We start from the raw sequence: 19,866 nt of genomic DNA on the forward strand, positions 1-19,866 counted from the left end.
CAAGTAAAAATTATAGAAGAACTGTATCCGAATTGTTTTAGTGTAGGTACATATAAACGTCTTTTTGAACTGACTTATGTAATAGAAGAAGCTTGCCGAAATTCTAATATTATGTTGCATAATTTTATCATTTTACAGTACTTACGCTTGCTAAAAAATAATAAACTGTATGTAGCGCATACATACAAAGAAAATATTCAAACCCACTCTTTTGCAGTACAATACATGGATAATAATGTTCTTAAGTATGGCCTAGTACATTGTTTTTTGAAAGTTATTAATTGTTTTTGCAACCAACATATATGTGAATGCCCCCCTCAGAATTATGCGGTAATTCAATTATGTGATAATAAACAAGTTTTTTATGCTAATGGAGAGAATTTTGTATGGGATAGCAGATCATTTTTATTTCAATGCAATGTATCTGATATATATATGTTAATTTCTATTCAACATATAGTAAACGTTTGTATTTACATGAACATTGACGATAAAATATTTATTGGTGTTCCGGTAAACGAAGAAGAACTTGAATAACCCGCGTAAAAATGAAAGTATGTAACAGAGTTGATTATTTATTATGACGAGGAGTTGATCACTGTCGAGTCGCCTCGACGTTACAGACTTTAGTTCGTCTTATTTCGTGCTGACTCGCGTTAACTCGCACTATTCGTAGATACTTGCATTATTTCCTTGATATTGAAAATTTATTTGAAATTGAAACGACAGTGCGTAACTAATGTGTTGTTTATGTCCAAAAAAGGTTTTAAAAGGGGGAAATTTTTCAAAAAACATTCTAAATACTAGAATTTTTATACTTATATGTGACATTTAGGTTAAGTACTCTAAATATCAAATTATATGCATTTTTACAATGTAAATTGATTTTAACCTGTATTTACATGAATATACCAGTTTCTTAAATTTAAGTACTTTATGTATATTAAAACTACGAACATTTTTAACAGTGTACCCAACGTTTATGATCAACGATTTGATATCAATTTTTAATGAAAACGAAAAATTATAAAATTGTTTACCTAAAACAATATTTTTTATATAACTTGTTGATTAATAAAAACTATAAGAAATATTTTGCAGTCAATAAATTATATAAATTATTATTTTCATTCAAAACAATTATTTCTTTATAAATCGTTTATCATAAACGTTGCGTACTTCAGTATTGTTAAATAATAAGAATATGTATTTATTTATAATTTTAAAATCATATTTATATTTTAAATTGAGGAGCTGGATCGAAGAACCGAAGCTTCGCTCGGACCGGACGCTTTCATACCAGTCAGGTAGCAGTGTGTGGCCCAGAGGCGCTCACTGCTAACCGACTGGTATGAGCGCATCCGGTCCGAGCAAAGCTTCGGTTCTTTAATCCAGCTCCTCAATTGATTATTTAATATTAAATTTATTAATATTTTTCTTCTTGATTATTTATAACTTTTATTAATGTAGGGAAGACCGGGGCTGAAAGTAACGAGATTGAGAAAACTAAATAAAATGCTAGTAACATGAGAACTTTTTGTTTTAATTGTATCTATACCTAGTCTATCTATTTTAAAATTTAATGTACTTTTTAAATCCATTATTATTTTTAGATAATTTTGAACAGTTTTTTTGTAAAAAATGATTTTGTGTAGCGAGGCAACACGGCGCGTTGAACTCCGCGCTAGGGAGAGGTGTGCCGACGCCGGGGTCGGTTGTGCTGCTCAGATTTTTTAGTTGTTTCAGTTGACGCAAATGATTTTACGCGTAAGAAATAAAATAATTATTCACAATATATGATTTACTATTATTTATTAATCATTTGTCATAAACTTTTAAAGGTTTTTAGGAACAATCTTAAGATTTCTAGATTTTAGTAAGTAAATACAAATAAACATTTTCTGACTTATATTCTATAATTGCATAGTTAGTCAGTCACTTGAAATATAGTTTTCGTAATAAGTATTTTTATTATAAACATTCAAAGGATTTTTCCAACAATCGTCACATTTATAGATTTTTGTAAATTATTTGGGCGATTTCCAAGTTAGCCTTGAGTGAACAAGGCACCGCGGGGGGCCTGAGCAGCGTTCTCGGGCCTAATGACATTTTCTATTTATGGCCCCTAATGAGTTTTTAATGAAAATTATAAAATTTTTTAATATTAACAATTTTTAATTTTTTTTAACATATTCACATTCCTCATAATTTCACGATTACGAGCATGTGTTGTCCCAATTAAAAATGTTAATATTTAAAATGTTTATAATTTTTATTGAATTATGTCGCCTGAATCTCCCAGTATCGATCTAGTTATGATCCCGAATACCTTTTTTAATAAAAATTAAATATTTTCAAATATGAACATTTTTCCCCCTCATTTTTTTGCGATTCAGACATAATTTTTTTTAAAAAGATGTTAAAATTTGAATTTTTTTTATATACAATTTTCCAAGGCTTAGGACTGGCAGATACACTGAAAGAAAATGTATATTAGATTTTAATTTTAACAACTTATTGAAATTTAATATGTGTTATTTAATGTGTTTTTTTTTATTTTTTGAAAATAAAAAAAAATTATTGTGCTTTTTAAGCGCATTTATATATATATATATATATATATGAATTTAAAAATGACTTATAATTTTTTTTTATTTTTAAAAAATAAAAAAAAACACACACATATATATATATATATATATATATATATAAATGCGCTTAAAAAGCACAATAATTTTTATCTATTTGAAAGCTGGTGTGTGTCCTAAGCCTAATAAAAATTGTGATTGAAAAAAAATTCAAACTATTTAAATTTCAACATTTAAAAAAAAAATTATGTCTGAATCGCAAAAAACTGAGGGGAAAAAATGTTGATATTTGAAAAGATTTAATTTTTATTAAAAAAGTTATTCGGTATCATGACTAGATCAATACTGGGGGATTCAGGCGACATAATTCAATAAAAATTATAAACATTTTAAATATTAACATTTTTAATTGGGACAACACATGCTCGTAATCGTGAAATTATGAGGAATGTGAATATGTTAAAAAAAATTAAAAATTGTTAATATTAAAAAATTTTATAATTTTCATTAAAAACTCATTAGGTGCCATAAATAGAAAATGTCATTAGGCCCGAGAACGCTGCTCAGGCCCCCCGCGGTGCCTTGTTCACTCAAGGCATTAGTTCGGTCCCGGCCGGTAGAGTGGGGGTATAGTGCTTCTGCTCACCGTGCTAACTTGGACACTGCCCAATTATTTGTATCGTTAATTTATTGTAAAAACTCTACTCTATTTTCTGTAAGCAATGCATTGAATTCACTTTTCTCTTGATTTCTGGTTGGAATGACTATTTGTTGTTCTGACAGTTGGCCAAGCCTCACGTCATTTAAGAAGAAGAAGAAGAAGAAGGAATGACTATTCGAACAAACGAGGCAATAGTAGATTATGGTTATGTAGCGATTGACAGCGGCACAACAAGCCCCATATATTGTTGTTGTTTAATAACTTTTTTTCTTCTACACCTAGAAAGATGGAGTTTTTTTCTAATTTATCAATTTATCAAGCCGAATATAATAAAACATAGATTTGGTGTGAAATTATTAATTCAACAATTGTTTAAACAATTTATTGTTGTTATTTACTAACTTTTTTTGTATTGCACCTAGAAAGGCGCAGTTTTTTTCAAATTTTGCTAATTATCAAACCGAATATGATGAATGATAGATTTGATGTAAAATTATTAATTCAACATTATTGTTTAAACAATGTATTGTTGTTATTTACTAACTTTTTTTATTGCTCCTAGAAAGATGCAGTTTTTTTTTAAATTTTGATAATTATCAAATCGAATATAATAAATGACAGATTTCATGTAAAATTATTAATTCAACAATTGTTTAAACAATTTATTGTTGTTATTTATTAACTTTTTTTGTTCTGCCCCTAGAAAGATGCAGTTTTTTTTAAATTTTGCTATTTATCAAACCGAGTATAATAAATAATAGATTTGATGTAAAATTATTAATTCCACAATTGGTTAAATAGTAAATTCATACAAAAACTTTATGTTATAATATTGTGCTTGTTAAGTTTGAAAATTAGAATCTTATTTTTCTGGCAGGTACTTTTGCATATTCTTTATAAAAATAAATACTTGCAGAAAACTCAAGTTCAATATTTTTTTGGGTTTAGAAACGATTTCTAGTTTTTAGAAGTTATAAGCTGTTTATTGATCGGAACCCTCAATTTTATGACAATAATTTTTTCCTCTGGTCCCAAAACACAATTTTGAAAGAGGAAAATAATTTGAAAATATTTTATGGTACTTTAAGGATTTGGTAGTTGTCATTGTCTCGCCACCACATCTGGAAGTAATTTCGAGAGAAACCTGAGCGCGCCTGGCCTTTCGAAGTTTATAAACACTAAGCAATTTTTTTTGTAAGGGTTTTAGGAATCTATGTTTTCTATTTTGTTAAAAATCATAAAATTAAAATGCGACGTTGTCAATTTTATGTCAAAATGAAAATGCCATGTTGCCAGGTCATATAATTTGTATTTCTTTCCTCTGGTTCGAAAACATTAAATCTTTCAGTCATACAAATTTGCTTGTGCAGTAAAGAAGCAAAATAAAAAGTGTGATTTTAAAGCGACAAAAACTAAAAAACGGAGAATTAATTACATTTTTTAATTTAATAAAGTGAAGTTTATTTATAAATTAATTTCATTTTTTAATTTAATTTCAGTACACTGAAATATATATACATATATATATATTTATTTAATAAAATAGTGAATAAAGTGAGGTGTAAAAAACATAAATTCTTAAAATGGCTCCGCGAAAATTAAAAAAAAATTTTGCCCTTATTTGGTGGATGAATACATCCTTGCGAGATGTTGTGCCACTAACAAGTTTTCCAAAGGGAAATAGGGAAGTTCATAGTATTGCGCAAATCCCATGGAAAGATTTCAACACATCGGAAATAAAACATTGTGCTGCTAAAATTCTAGCAATAAACGGTAAGTGACATTAAATAGTAAAAGGAAGAGAACGAAAAGCAATTTAGAATATATACTTGGGACCTATTTTAAAATATTTTATATTTGAATTTAGTATATAATATTCCTGAGATTGTAATATATTCTTTGTACTTAGTATATATTCTTAGTATTTAGTGTATGGGTGATTCTTCGCGTAGCGCACGATTTGGTGTCTGCAACTTTAAAAATATTTTCGAGGTAATTTATGGAAATTTATGCGGTAATTTAAAGAAATTTTATCTAAAATTCATCAAAATATGTAAAGCACCCAACCAAAAATTTCAGTATTATACCAGAGTTGACTACTGGCGCAGTACTGGTTCAATATTGGGTGCCGAGGTTGGGCAGTCTCTACTGAACCAGTACTGGTATTTTCATTGTATCCGTACTGGTGCAGTATCACCCTCCCAGTACTGGCAAACCAATACTGAGCCGATATTGAACCAGTACTGGCTCAAATAGATTTTCTTTTTGATTAATACTAGTTTACAAAAAGTTCTAGAGTGAACCCGATGAATCTTTTTGTTAAAGTATTTTGTACATCAAAATTTTTTCAACTTGATTTTATTTTTCAAAATTAAAATGTAGTTTATTTTGCTTTTCTGTAGGTAAAATTATTTAAACAAAAATTTTCTTGAGACCAAATCTAAAGCATTTTGCAAGATTTTCTTTTTGTTTTCAGATATACAATAAACCAAAAAAAATTTTAAAATATATAAATATATATCATAAAAAATGTCATTTGCAACAGAATTAATGTTTTTTTTAGCGAATACACGAATCTCAAGGGTGCCAATAACTTAAACAGTATGGCCATCTCTCCTAATGTCAGGAGACAAATTGACACAACTAAAATATAATTAAATAAATAAAATTTTTGAATAAATATATATTTATGACAAAGCTTGGGTCATGTACTTTACAGAAAAAAATAAAATTTAAAATTATTCTATAAAATAACATGGCACCAGTGAGAAAAGTAAACTCATCACTTTTTTTCAGAACTAGTCAAAATAATAAATCAGTTTTTTACTTACTTCTTCAATATTTTTCGTGAAGTTTTTTCTTTTAATAGTGTTTTGCGAGAAAATAAAGCGAACTAATCTTTAATAAGCGATACCTAGCAGCAAATTCTATAAAATATTTGAATTGGCCATCTCTCCCGCATGGCCAACTCCCCCGGACTAACCCTATTTCAGTGGTCAATAAAATTATTGTAATTTGTTTCTGGATGTTATTCTTCATTTTTTTTCAAAAGTGAATTATAAACAAAAATTTAATGTTAATTTAAAAATAATTTAGATAATTTTTTTAATAATTACTTAATTTCAGGAATTTAGTATTCATTATTTATAAAAATCATTACCCAAGTAGCACGATATATCAACCAGATGTCACGGTGATATCACCGGGAAATATCACCGTGACATCAGGAAAATGTCAAAATGTCCGCCTTACGGTGACATCGAGGTGATATCAAGGTGATATCACAGAAAAATCACGGTGATATCATGGTGATATCACCGTAATATCATGTTGATATTTTACAGGGACTTAAAATTTTTAAAAAATTATTATTATTTTTATTATTTATTATTATTTTTTAAATTATTAAAAATTTTAAGTCCCTGTAAAATATCAACATGATATCACCATGATATCACTGTGATATGACTGTGATATCACCTTGATGTCACCATGATATCACCTCGATGTCACCGTGTGATATCACCGTAAGGCGGACATTTTGACATTTTCCTGATGTCACGGTGAAATTCCCCGGTGATATCACCGTGACATCTGGTTGATATATCGTGCTACTTGGGTATATATTTGTGATAAATTAATTTGTAAACTAATTTTGTTTTATGTAAATTGAATTGAATTCAATGTTAATTTATTTATATTTGATATAATAATTAATCAATTAAAGTGAATAATAAAATAATTAAATAGTTAATTACATAATTATATACATTATAATTATTTTATAAATATTTTTATTTTTACTGAACTGTTTTTATATATTATAAAAACTTTGGTTTTATAATAAACATATTTTTATATTTATTTTTTGATTTTTTAAAATAATAATTTGCAATATATATTATAAGAAGGAATGAAAATTCTTTGTGTTTTCGATTATATGTAATAAAATATTAATTAGTTAGTTGACTAATTTAATTAATATTTAATTTGTGTTAGGTTACTAAAAATTTCAGACACTTTTTCCTAAGTATACCAAAAAAGTATTATGGTAAGTCCGGGGAAGTTGGCCATAGTTTTTTTTAAAGGCCTGTTAAAATAAGAAGATAGTGATTTATGTATTAACTTTTATTGCTAATTAAACATTGAACATTGAACTTACAAATAATAATAGAAATGATAAATTTTTTAAATGTAAACAATCTTAAAATTAATATTTTTTAAAAAAACACGTTTGGCCATCTCTCCCGGATTGTACGGGGGAGATGGCCAATACTTTAAAATCATTCTTTGGCTTTTCGCTGTATCAGAATTCTTTATTTAAAGTGATTAATACTTCTTTTCTTCTTCTGGCCATATTTCGAACATTTATCATTAAATTCAGTGCAATTTTCATGAAACCAAAAGTGACAATCATTGCACTGAATATATATATATAAAAAAGTGTTATTTTGTAGACCTGTGTTATGATTGTTTATAAATGTTTTTAAGATTTAATTACACAATAGTGATTATTTTATTTGATCATATTTAAATTTGAAAATCTTTGTTGGAGAGTCTTGTTGCAATATATGTCATAAAAAATGTCATTTGCCACAGAATGAATGTTTTTTTTAGCGAACACACGAATCTCAAGGGTGCCAATAACTTAAACAGTGTGGCCATCTCACCTAATGTCAGGAGACAAATTGACACAACTAAAATTTAAATAAATAAATTTTTGGAATAAATATAAAGTTATGACAAAACTTGGGTCATGTACTTTACAAAAAAACATGACATTCAAAATTATTCTATAAAATAACATAACACCAGTGAGAAACGTAAACGCATCACTTTTTTCCGAACTAGTCAAAATAACAAATCAGATTTTTACATACTTTTTCAATTGTTTTCGTGAAGTTTTTTCTTTTAATTGTGTTTTGCCACAAAACAAAGCGAACTAATCTTTAATAAGCGATACCTAACAGCTAATTCTATAAAATATTTGAATTGGCCATCTCTCCCGCATGGCCAACTCCCCCGGACTTACCCTACCTGGAGAGAAACTTATCTCTGTTACAGTTAAAGCTTTCTTTTCGTATACAATAAATTACAAAACTGCCAGTACTCGGCCAGTACTGATCCAGTAGTGGTGACCAATACTGGTGCCAACTCTGGTAGCCAATACTGGTAAAATAATATCATCCCAAAGTTACGCCAACTTTGGCGCCAATACTGGGTGCCAGTACTGCGCCAGTATTTTTCAGTACTGCACCAGTACAGCGCCATTAGTAAATTTTTGATTAGGCATAAATCACAATTAAAAATTTTAACTTTGGTAATTTACGGAAATTTCCGCTGTAATTTACAAAAATATATATAAATTATATATATATATATATATATATATATATATATATATATATATTTAAATAATTCAATGTTTAATAATAAAAAGCAGAATAACACACGAAAGTCCAGTCAAGCATAAATATCAAAAAAAAAGAAAATAATTATTTTTTTGATCAAAGGTTTTTTTATTCAATTACACTAAAATATACAATACTCAAATTTCAATAGTAATTGTATTTATTAGTGCACATTGCAAAAAATATTAACTTTTTTGTTTAAACATCCTGTGGGGACAGGTGAAATTTTGACGTTTTCAGCCTTAAAAACCACTTTTCACGAAAAATTATAATGTTAAATATAAAAGTAACTATTGGTTTTTGTTTGTAATCACAGAAATTACCTTTTACATTGGAATCGAAACATTATGTGAACATTATTTGTGATTTTTCTTTTCAAAAAAGCAAGTTGTGCGCTACGCGGAGAATAACCCATATATTCTAAGCATTTAGAATATATACTTAATACTAAGAATATATTCTAATTTTAAGAATATTACATACTGAATTTAAGTATAAAATATTCTAAAATAGGTCTCCATTATATATTCTTCAGTATATTTTTTTTGGTGTAAAAACTTTAAAATTTTTATTTTTTTATGACTATCAGAAATATTTTTTTTACAGAGGATGAAGGAATACTTGATAAGTTAGTTGTGACTACGTCAGGTGAACTTGTGCCTCCATCAAACAAAATTTTTTCTGAAGAAGTGTTGGAAAAAAAAAAAGTGTTGAATAAACAAAAAATATTTCAGGAAAATGTAAAAAAATCAAATGCTCGCCGAATAAATGAAGTCATTAAAAATGGCGAGTCATTATTTTCAGTTCCATTAAAGCGACAGAAATTAAATGATTTGAACGAAGGTAATACAAATTTTATAATGTGACGCTTCATGAGAAAAGGGACCTACCGCGACAAAACAGGGATAATTTACAGGAAAGGCGAACGTTCTGATAGGCTGAGACGCGTCAGAGAAAATCAGCCCCACTACGTTCCCACTACATCGTTCCTACAGCTCACCGATACAACAAGAATACTAGTAGTAGTGGTGGTGGGGATGGTTTCCGTATTCCACACACACAGAAAAATTTTGATGTGGCAGAAAACTATTTGTTGTGACAACAAATTACGTTAGCTAATATAGGGACAACGAACAAATTTGCTGTGGGGTCAAAAAAGTTTGCAGTGACAGTAAATTTTTAAAAATTAAGATAATACAGCAAAAAATAGTAAATTAAAATATGAAGTTTTTAAATAATAAATATGTTTGCAGTATAAAATTATTTATTATAATTTATTTTACTTTATTATTTTTATTTTTTTTTATTTTACTTTTACTTTATTATTATTATAATTATTATATAATTATTATGGCAAAAAATTTAGCTGTGGTTACTAATGTCGATAGATCCGATAGCAAACATCAGTTAGCATCTGTAAGCAATTCTTTTCTTTCCGTGCATGCTGAAACGCAATTAACATGGTTATGTTAAAACTTTATTACAAAAAATGTAATTAAAAATACAATTTTTGACTTTTTTATATGAAAGAGCAACTTAAATACTATAGATTCGCATATAAAACTGAAAATTAATTTTTTGTAGCTTTAGGTCCCTGTTTCGTGGAGCGTCACATATATTCAATAATTACATTTTTATTTAAAACAATATATCTCTATGAATTGATAATACTTAATATTTTTTAAAATAATTAGAATTGGAAACACAAACAAAGCTTGTAGCAGAAGAAGAAGACGAGGAAGATGAATATGTATCGATTGCGTCACCTAGGGCAGTTGGTCAAAGGACACTACAACCTTGGACACCTAAATCTAAGTCTATTCAATGTGGACTTAGAACAGATGAACCTAGGACATCCCGACTTGGAACATATGGTCCTAAGACAATACATCCTGCGACACTCCAACTAGGAACAAACAGACATAAAACAATTCGCCAAGAGTCAGAAAGATGTACCACAGTTGGACTTAGGGAAATTCAACCAGGGACACTCCTACCACGGAAAAATGAACCTAGGACAATTTTCCCCGAGTCGGTTAGACTTATTAGAAATGGACCTAGGACAATTTTGCCCAAGTCTAATAGACTTATTACAGTTGGACCTAGGGAAATTCAACCGGGGACACTCCGACTAGGGACAAATGGACCTAGGACAATTTTACCCGAGTCAGGGAGACTTATTACAGTTGAACCTAGGGAAATTCAACCGGGGACACTCCGATCAGGGACAAATGGACCTGGGACAATTCGCTCTGTGTCAGATGGACTTATTGATAAATCTTTCGCAGTTGGGCCTAGGATAATACAACCTGCAACAATTCAATCCACTACAAATAATCAAATAAAAGTTGCAGCAGAATATGAGAATAGTAGACCTACTTATTCGCAGTAAGAAAGAACAAATAAATCTTTACCACTGTTTCTCCTCATTTACTTTTGAATAACTACTTTTATTTACGTGTTTCAGATCTGTCGAAATGTGTGATAGAAGTGAAGAAATTCCAGATTTATCTGATGACGAGTCATCAAATACTTCTTCTTCAGAATCTGAAATGGAAGACTTCACCGAAAGCGTTAAAAAAATCTCGTCATTTCTACCTATGAAAAGTATGATAAAAAAATAGTTGTATAAAATATTTGTTATTGAAAACTGTGATTAGTTACTGTGATTTATAAAAAATTCTCTTTTCTTTGCAGTCAAGCGTACTCACATACAATGTTTAAAACTTTTTCTTGCTAGTATGGAGTATTCTTACGAATTAAGGAAGAAGAGCAAGTTCACTTCAAAGAACAAGTTTAAAGTAAGTATTTGTAAATATCTTTGGCTGATACAACGTATTTATAAATTTTCTAAAAATTATTTTCTTTTTGTAGATCCCAGTGGAATTTTTCGAATCCGGACCAGACATGGTAAAAAATAAAATTAATTTTTTAATTGAAATAATGTATAAATACTTTTACTTCTTGAAGTTGGCAAATTTTTCTGTTTAATATTAATTCATTTGATTTTGTATTTAATATGTTTTTTTCAATTTAGGAGGAAATATCACCACTGTGTGGATTTTTCGTCAAGGCAGACTTATACAATTTCATTTTACTCAGTGCAAAGACATGTACTGGGTATGATTGGAAGGAAATTGTAAAAACAACCTTGGTCGAAATATATGGCCAAAGTCTCATCCATTACTCGGCCAGTGGCAAAAGAAGCGAAAGACCAGGGATTGATATTCGTCTTTACAAGGGCTTGCATGGTAAAAGTTATCATTTTACTCAAAGCAAACCCACGTGAAAAAGTTCACGGGAATTGACCACCGGAAATTCTTGCGGAATTTATTGCGGAAATTCCGTTTGGAAATTCCGATACATTTTTTTCATATAATTTAGCACAAGAACTCTGTTTTTCAACATAACTGAATTAAAATTATTGTTTATAATGAACAAACACATTTTGTACATTGCACTTAAGAAAAATTTATTAAAATCGTTTTGTTTTTACTATTTATGAAACTAAACAAACAAAACTTTTAGGTTCGGAACTTGTGAATTGACAGGCCTGAATGCCAGCCATGTATAGATAATGGTGCCAAATTTAAAATGCGTCAAATTAAATGCAATAGTTTTTAAATTTACATTATTTTATAATAATTGAAAGAGCGAAAGTGTATTTCAAAATATTATAAGTTTCCATATTTTTACCTAATATTAATTCATGTCCAGTTTACATTTTGTCAACTTTTTTTAAAATTCAATTAATTATATAATAATATATTGTTATATAATTATAATAATATAATATAATTAATTAATAATTATATAATTATAATAAATAAATTTTGTAAAAATCTATAACGAAAAATTTTCCGAGAGTCAACCTTTATTATGTCACGTTATTTCTTGAAATTTTCTTCAGAGAATATAAAAACTTTAAAATTCAACGAGACGTAATTCAATTAATTATATAACAATATATTGTTATATAATTAATTGAATTACAATATATTGTTATATAATTAATTGAATTACGTCATAAAATTTTTTTAATTCCATGAAGTGTTTTTTCTAACGAATTTGCATCTTCTTATCAATAAATTATTGTACTCATTAATCTTTCACCAAATAAAAAACAGCACAATGGATAAATATCTGGGGAATTCCTAGTAGCAAATTTTTAAAAAATAAGTCAACATGCCTAAAAACGTTAGCGAAAAATAAAAATAAATTGATTTTACAAAATATAAAGTTAAACAATTTGACAAAATAGCATTTATAATATGCACATTAGTTTGATACTCGAGAACTTTCTCGTTGTCGAATTTTAGAGTTTTTATATTCTCTGAAGAAAATTTCAAGAAATAACGTGACATAATAAAGGTTGACTCTCAGAAAATTTTTCGTTATAGATTTTTACAAAATTTGGTTAATTTCTCTAAAAATTTGACAAAAGGTAAACTGGACATGAATTAATATTAGGTAAAAATATGGAAACTTATAATATTTTGAAATACACTTTTGCTCTTTCAATTTTCAAACATTTTAATTCAGTTATGTTAAAAAACAGAGTTCTTGTGCTAAATTATATGAAAAAAATGTATCGGAATTTCCGGTGGTCAATTCCCGGGAACTTTTTCACGTGGGAAATAACTTTTAGAACTTAAAGGGAAACTTAATATCCCCCTTCAAGGACAACTTTTTTTAAAAATATTTTTTACATACTATTATAATTATTAATGTATATTAAAGTATTCATAGTGCAATATATAATTATCTTTTTTATTTTTTTAGGTTGGTCGAATCAAGTTTCCAACGGCGCAGTTAGCCACAAAGTTCTGAAATGCTTTATTAATAAATTAATTAATAATAAAATAAGTAGCAGCAAAAAATCAATTAGACCAACTGCAGGTAAAGGAAAAGTGTCAGGAAAAAGTAAAATCATCGACAAAAGCAAACCAGACAACGACAACCAGTTTGCGGAAATGGTCTTTTCAAAGGAAGATCAATTGATCTTTGATGAATCAATCAATCAATCAAATGATGAACTTGATTCAAATTATATATATTTGGAGAAAAATTATCTTTTATCCAATGAAGAACAAGTTTGAAAATAATTTCATACTTAGGCCGACTTTTAATTTTTTAAGTAATTTAAATTTTTTTTAACATGTCAAATTACATAACTTTTTGTACTTTTATTGTTTATAATAAACATATTTTACGCTTATAAAAAGTTTAAAAATTTTTATAAAATAACTAAAATTACTGTACTTATTAGAATGTCTAACATGATATCACATTTGTTCGGTATAGTCCAAAATTTTACTGAAATATAAATAAAAACAAATATGTAGTACAAAAATTGTTTATCAATATTTAAAAAAAGAATTATTTCTATGTAATTTCTAATATAATTTATTGTAATATTGGAACTTTACGACTTTACCGGTCGAGTGTGACGTCAAGTTATACATCTTTGTAAGTACAATAACTCGCAAAGCGCAAGCGCATATCCTGTAAATAGTAGACTCTACTAGTATATAAACAGGTCTTAATTATGTTCTGTATAAGTACTAAAGTTGTACTAGATCGGAAAATGTAAGATCATAAAAGAACTTACGTAGGTCTTAAGGTAACATGGAGTAAGAACTGCATAAGTACTAATACGTACTACAAATTTAGTACTTAGTAGTTCCTACTCAGACTTTAAATTTCGACTCGGGTATATATATAGATAATCAGTAATTTTTATTAATTATTTTGAGATTAATTTTCAGTAGGAATAATTTTTTTATTTGTTCAAACGGTCATTGTCAACTCCATATCTTCCTTATAATATATTCATTAAGTAAAAATAAAAAAGAGACAGAAATTCGTTATCGTTTTTGTTATTTAACCTATTCTAATATATTCTACGTTAAATGACTTGATAATTATTTCCAAAGTGTATTATTATAAATAATTAATGCAACAAAATATAACAATTTTCCCACATATATAACAGCTGTTCCTCATCATGTTTGAGACATCTTCACAAAATCTCAAATCAATTCATTTTCTATATTTTAAAGAGTATATTTTGTCAATAAAATTAAAATTCTGAACCTAACAATTACATAACTAAATTGAAATTATTGATTGATAATTTTTTATTTATTTTTTTTTTGGAAACTATCAAAATTGAAAAGACTTCAGAAAAAATATTTTCTCCCTTTATCAAATCTTAGTTTCACCCTTATCGATAAGATGAAATGACAAACTATTTATACCAAAATAGAAGAAATTCTCTTATATAACCTTCTATATTCTTCTCACCCTATTACTTTCTTAATATTCTCTCCCTCCACCCTAAAAATTATTTATTAATCAATTTTTTCCCTTTCGATGCTTTCACCACTTGTCACTTATATATTTTACAATTAACAAGATAACGATATTAAGTATTTATTCCTTCTATCTATTTATAGAAGATTTATAGTGAGTCGAGAGAAAAAGTTTAAAAACCTAGCAAATTGAATTTTTTTTTTTTTTTTTTGATATATAAGTTGAATGATGGATGAATAAAGTAGGTGTCTTCAGAGAAGGGGGGAATATTTTATTATAATATATGTTGCGCGTGGATCCGGAAAAGAGATTCACTTTCAAGGTTAACGTTCGCGAGAAATCTAAATCACAGGTCTCTGTCAAGGACACACTTAAAAAAAAGAAAAAAAAAAAAAAAAAAGAAGTGACTCTCTAAATTTAAAACAGTTGAGAACTATACTAATTAGCTGTGTTGTTGTCTCTTTTAAATTCTCTATAATATATGTACCTCCTAATTCTATTTCAATAAGATATATGTTTCTAATTAACATAAAATATTTACTGGCCTTCAATTTACGAAATTGAAAATGAAATTACAAAAAGAAAGTTTTAAAATAAAAACAGCAAAATCATTTTAGTGACTTTATGTATGAAAGTATTGAATTTAGAAAACTTTTGTCAAGAAAAGAAAAGTTTCAGTTTTTCTTTTACATTTGAGTAATGTAAAAATTTTATTTTTGTTATTAATTTCTAGTTAGGTTAAATAAATTTCAGTGCAGTGATATAATATTAAAGGTAGATTTTACAATAATTTTTTCTATTGACTCTGCATACTATATGTAAAGCGGCGCTGATTGGTGTTTGATTAAAAATGACTTCCTGCGCGACTCTATATGTTCAAACGTATTCTCTTTTTTTCTCTCTCTCTCTCTCTAGTTGCTAATGAACCAACCAATGAAGACAAGATAGTTTATAATTCAGTCAATTAAGACAAGATTGATCCTGATTCTGCCAAAGAAGACAAGATTGCTAATGACCCTATAGCAAATGATGAAGACAAGATCGTTCATGATTTAGCCGCACATATAACGAATGATAACAGTGCTAATGATCTCACTAATGAAAGCAAAATGACTTTTTTTATAACAATAAAAAATAATTAGAGAAATTGACACGACTATCATTATTATTATTATTATTATTATTATTATTATTATTATTATTATTATTATTATTATTATTATTATTATTATTGTTATACTAGAAACATTAATTGACATAATTTAATTGCATTTATTTTTTCTAGATACATGTTTTATGAGCTACCGGATGGTTTCAAAATAATCACATGGAAATGTTTTTTTTTATGAAACTTTATTAATTATTCTTTACTTTAACCGGTTTCCGAAGAGGTAAGGCAAAATATTTCAATTTCTATTTTCAAGAATTAAATTAGTTTTGTGCACCATTGAAAATTGCATTCCGTTACCGATATAGTTATCCAAAACTAGTTACATTTTTCAACACCAGATGGCATGTCTACGAATGACAGATCCCAATAGTCCTCAGACCTTAGATATAGGCAGAGCATAAAGCATTTCACCTCCTCATCTCTCTCAAAAAAAAATTTATTATTAATATTATTATTTATATATCTTTTTGTTTCAGATGGCTATGGACACGAAAAAGAATACAAGAAAAAGTGAAGCAGCAGTTTTTAAAAAAAGGTTGTTTTATATTAATGATGAATAGTAAATAACATTAACAAAAAAACAATAATTATGGGATAAAACAGTTGAAGATTCAAAAAAAAAAGAAAACAATAAAACTGTTTTTAGAAAAAGGTTGTTTTATACTAATGATGAATAATAAATAACATTAACAAAAAAAACAATAATTATGGGATAAAACAGTTGAAGATTCAAAAAAAAAAGAAAACAAAACATTTTTTAGAAAAAGGTTGTTTTATATTAATGATGAATAATAAATAACATTAACGAAACACAATAATAATAAATATTTTGTGCTCTTTTTCTCCTGCAGCGTTAAAATAGATAATAAAAGAAAAGAATTTTTTTTATTCATATCAGGAAAAAAAAGAAATAATTTTTAATAAACATTGTTATTTAAAAAAAAAAATTACGCCCGAACAGGGACTTGAACCCTGGACCCTCAGATTAAAAGTCTGATGCTCTACCGACTGAGCTATCCGGGCCATGGAATTTCTGCCGTAATTGTCCGTCTAGAATCTAGCGATCATCGTTCCCCTTCCCCAATACCTGAAGAGCCTTCCCCCCACTGTTACCACTATTCGTCAAACTATAAGAGACTTCCAAGCTCTCTAGCCAATTTTATTGTAAAATTCTGAAGGTACAACCTTTCCTAAATAAAAGAAAATAAATTTTTTTTTCAAATTAAAAGATAATTTTTTTTTTAATAATAATTTAATTATAAAATAATCTAAATAATAATAATTATTATTTATTGTAAGTACTAAAAATAATAAAATAATTTTTAGGAGAGATATGTTGTATCGCATGGTTTTTAATATAAAAAATATAGATAATAATAGTTAATTTATTATTCAATTATTATATACACAATTAACATATTAAGCCCCAAATGCAATGAAATTTTAGTCCAACTTCAAGGAATGATATTGTACAGAGAAAAAAAAATTTCAATTTTTCGGAAAACCTATATCCATAACGTATTTGAGTGTGCTCTTTCCGAAAGTGCTATCAAAAAAGGCTTAAAAAATGTTAAATAATGTTTATTTACAAAATGACGCGATTTTTTAATGATTTTTCAATAAATTTACAAATATTTCGAAACGAAAACAATTTTTCCTACAGCCGTATACAAATCGTGCACTCGATTGTTAAACTTCAAACAAAAAAAATATTCCTCCTCTCCTCCTGACTTTTATTTTTTCAAAATTGCGTCGAAAAGTTCAAAAAATTATAAAAAATAATTTAAATGTGCCAAATTAGCTGAAAATGTTTACTTGGGGGTTTTCGGGGTCGCTGATTATGAATTTAATGTGTATAATGTAATTTAATTTTAAAACAGAACATGAAAAACACTTCTTTAACATTTTATAAATAAATAAGTGAAAATATTTGAAATAAAAAATTTTGAATTATTTTTATACTACGTTCCAAGAGATTGATTTTAGATAAAAAAAAATTCTAATCCGAAGATCGGTATTAATTTTGAAATGTAAAGATCTTATATCTAAAAAAAATTACCATTATTAATATTAATATTATTATAAAAAAAATTAATTAGAAAAAATTTCAAAACATTTTTCTACAATATTTATATTTAATAATCATATAATTAATCAAATTTAATTACAATTAATTTGATTTACAAATTAGTTTATAATTAAAAATTAAGAACAAACAATTATCTTAATGATCATCAAATAATTCACTCCTACTCTATAATCTGTCAAGTTTTTTCTGAATTATTTTAATTTGAATCAATATTAATTTTACATTATAATAATAATAATAATAATAATAATAATTAATTTAAAACATTAGATGAAAATGATCAATTAATAATAATTAATATGAAACAAAATCAATACATTAATTACTAATAAACATATTTTTTTGGAATTTAAAAATAGAAGACGCTTTTATTGGTAGTCTTAATTCGAATTATTATATCTTGGAACACTTTATATTTCAATGATATATATTATATACTAAGAACCTTGAAACGATTGTAATTGATCACGTCATCTGAGAATCTTATAGACAAGGGTCAAATTGTCGATAATCTTGTTTCAATTAAGTACTGAGTATAGTTTTAATCAATACTATTTTTGATCAATCAATTTTTTTTTTTTTTTTTTTATTAAGTATAAATTATTCTCAATATTATTTTTAAAAAAATTTCATTAGATATTTTTTATTTTTATACTTTGAAGATTATTTTTAAATAAATAGTATACATTTTTTCTTGGAAACGTTATAAAAGTAGAACGTGAGGTCCTTTTTAAAATGATAGAGTTTTTGATTAAAAAAAAAAAAACACAAAGTATAAAAAATTCTGCGAAAATGATAATAAACAATAAAAAATTGCACGTCGCAATTTAATATTCTGTGTGAAAATAAATTCTAAGGAAGAGCAAAGGTAAATGTACAATGTAGATAAAATTTATATTTTATATATAAGTTGATATATATACAAAGTACCGAACTCGAAACGTTAAACGATTTTTTTTATCTTTTGTGTTTTTTAAAAAATGCAAAAAATTTTAATTGATATAATTTAATTATTATTGGGACAAATACATCAATTTTTAGTATTTATATTAACTACCTAAAATTTATATTTATTAACTTCATTATTATATTATTTGCTCGAATTTTTATTTAACATAATAGGCATTTTAAAGCATTTTTATTGGATAGAATTTTCATTTATTTGCTATCTATACAGACTTTGCTAAAGCGTTCGATAAGGTTGACCATGGTATTCTCTTGACTAGGCTCGAAACATTTGGTTTTTCTCACAATTTATTATTATGGATTAGTAGTTACCTTGGTGGTCGTGAACTAGCGGTACGGATCGATAACAACCTTTCCAACACTTTCATTGCAACATCAGGTGTTCCCCAGGGCTCACATCTAGGTCCTTTATTTTTTATACTTTTTATTAATAACATTAAAAATGTATTCAAATTTTCTTTCTTTCTTTTATTTGCTGACGATCTAAAAATATATAAATCTATCCTCAATGAACAGGACAGTCTGGATCTTCAATCTGATCTTAATCGTCTGCATTCTTGGTCAGTTGAAAATAAGTTATTGTTTAATATAAAAAAGTGCAGTGTCATATCTTTCTCTAGATCCACGAACTGTACTGTTTATGATTACAAAATTGGTTTGGACAA

The 19,866-nt window shown here is 27.0% G+C and overlaps 1 protein-coding gene and 1 non-coding gene across 3 annotated transcripts in view; both read right to left on the reverse strand.

Moving 5' to 3' along the window:
• LOC127281624 (sestrin homolog) overlaps positions 1-19,866 on the reverse strand; it is a 322,721-nt gene that overhangs the window by 96,392 nt on the left and 206,463 nt on the right. The gene's annotated exons all lie outside the window — the stretch shown is intronic.
• Positions 17,097-17,169, reverse strand: Trnak-uuu (transfer RNA lysine (anticodon UUU)). Its single transcript has one exon. It is a non-coding gene; the product is annotated as a tRNA-Lys (tRNA).

This window comes from Leptopilina boulardi, unplaced genomic scaffold (genome assembly GCF_019393585.1).
Source record: "Leptopilina boulardi isolate dan_hultmark-lab unplaced genomic scaffold, ZJU_Lbou_2.1 LbouV2_273, whole genome shotgun sequence".
Taxonomy (NCBI): domain Eukaryota; kingdom Metazoa; phylum Arthropoda; class Insecta; order Hymenoptera; family Figitidae; genus Leptopilina; species Leptopilina boulardi.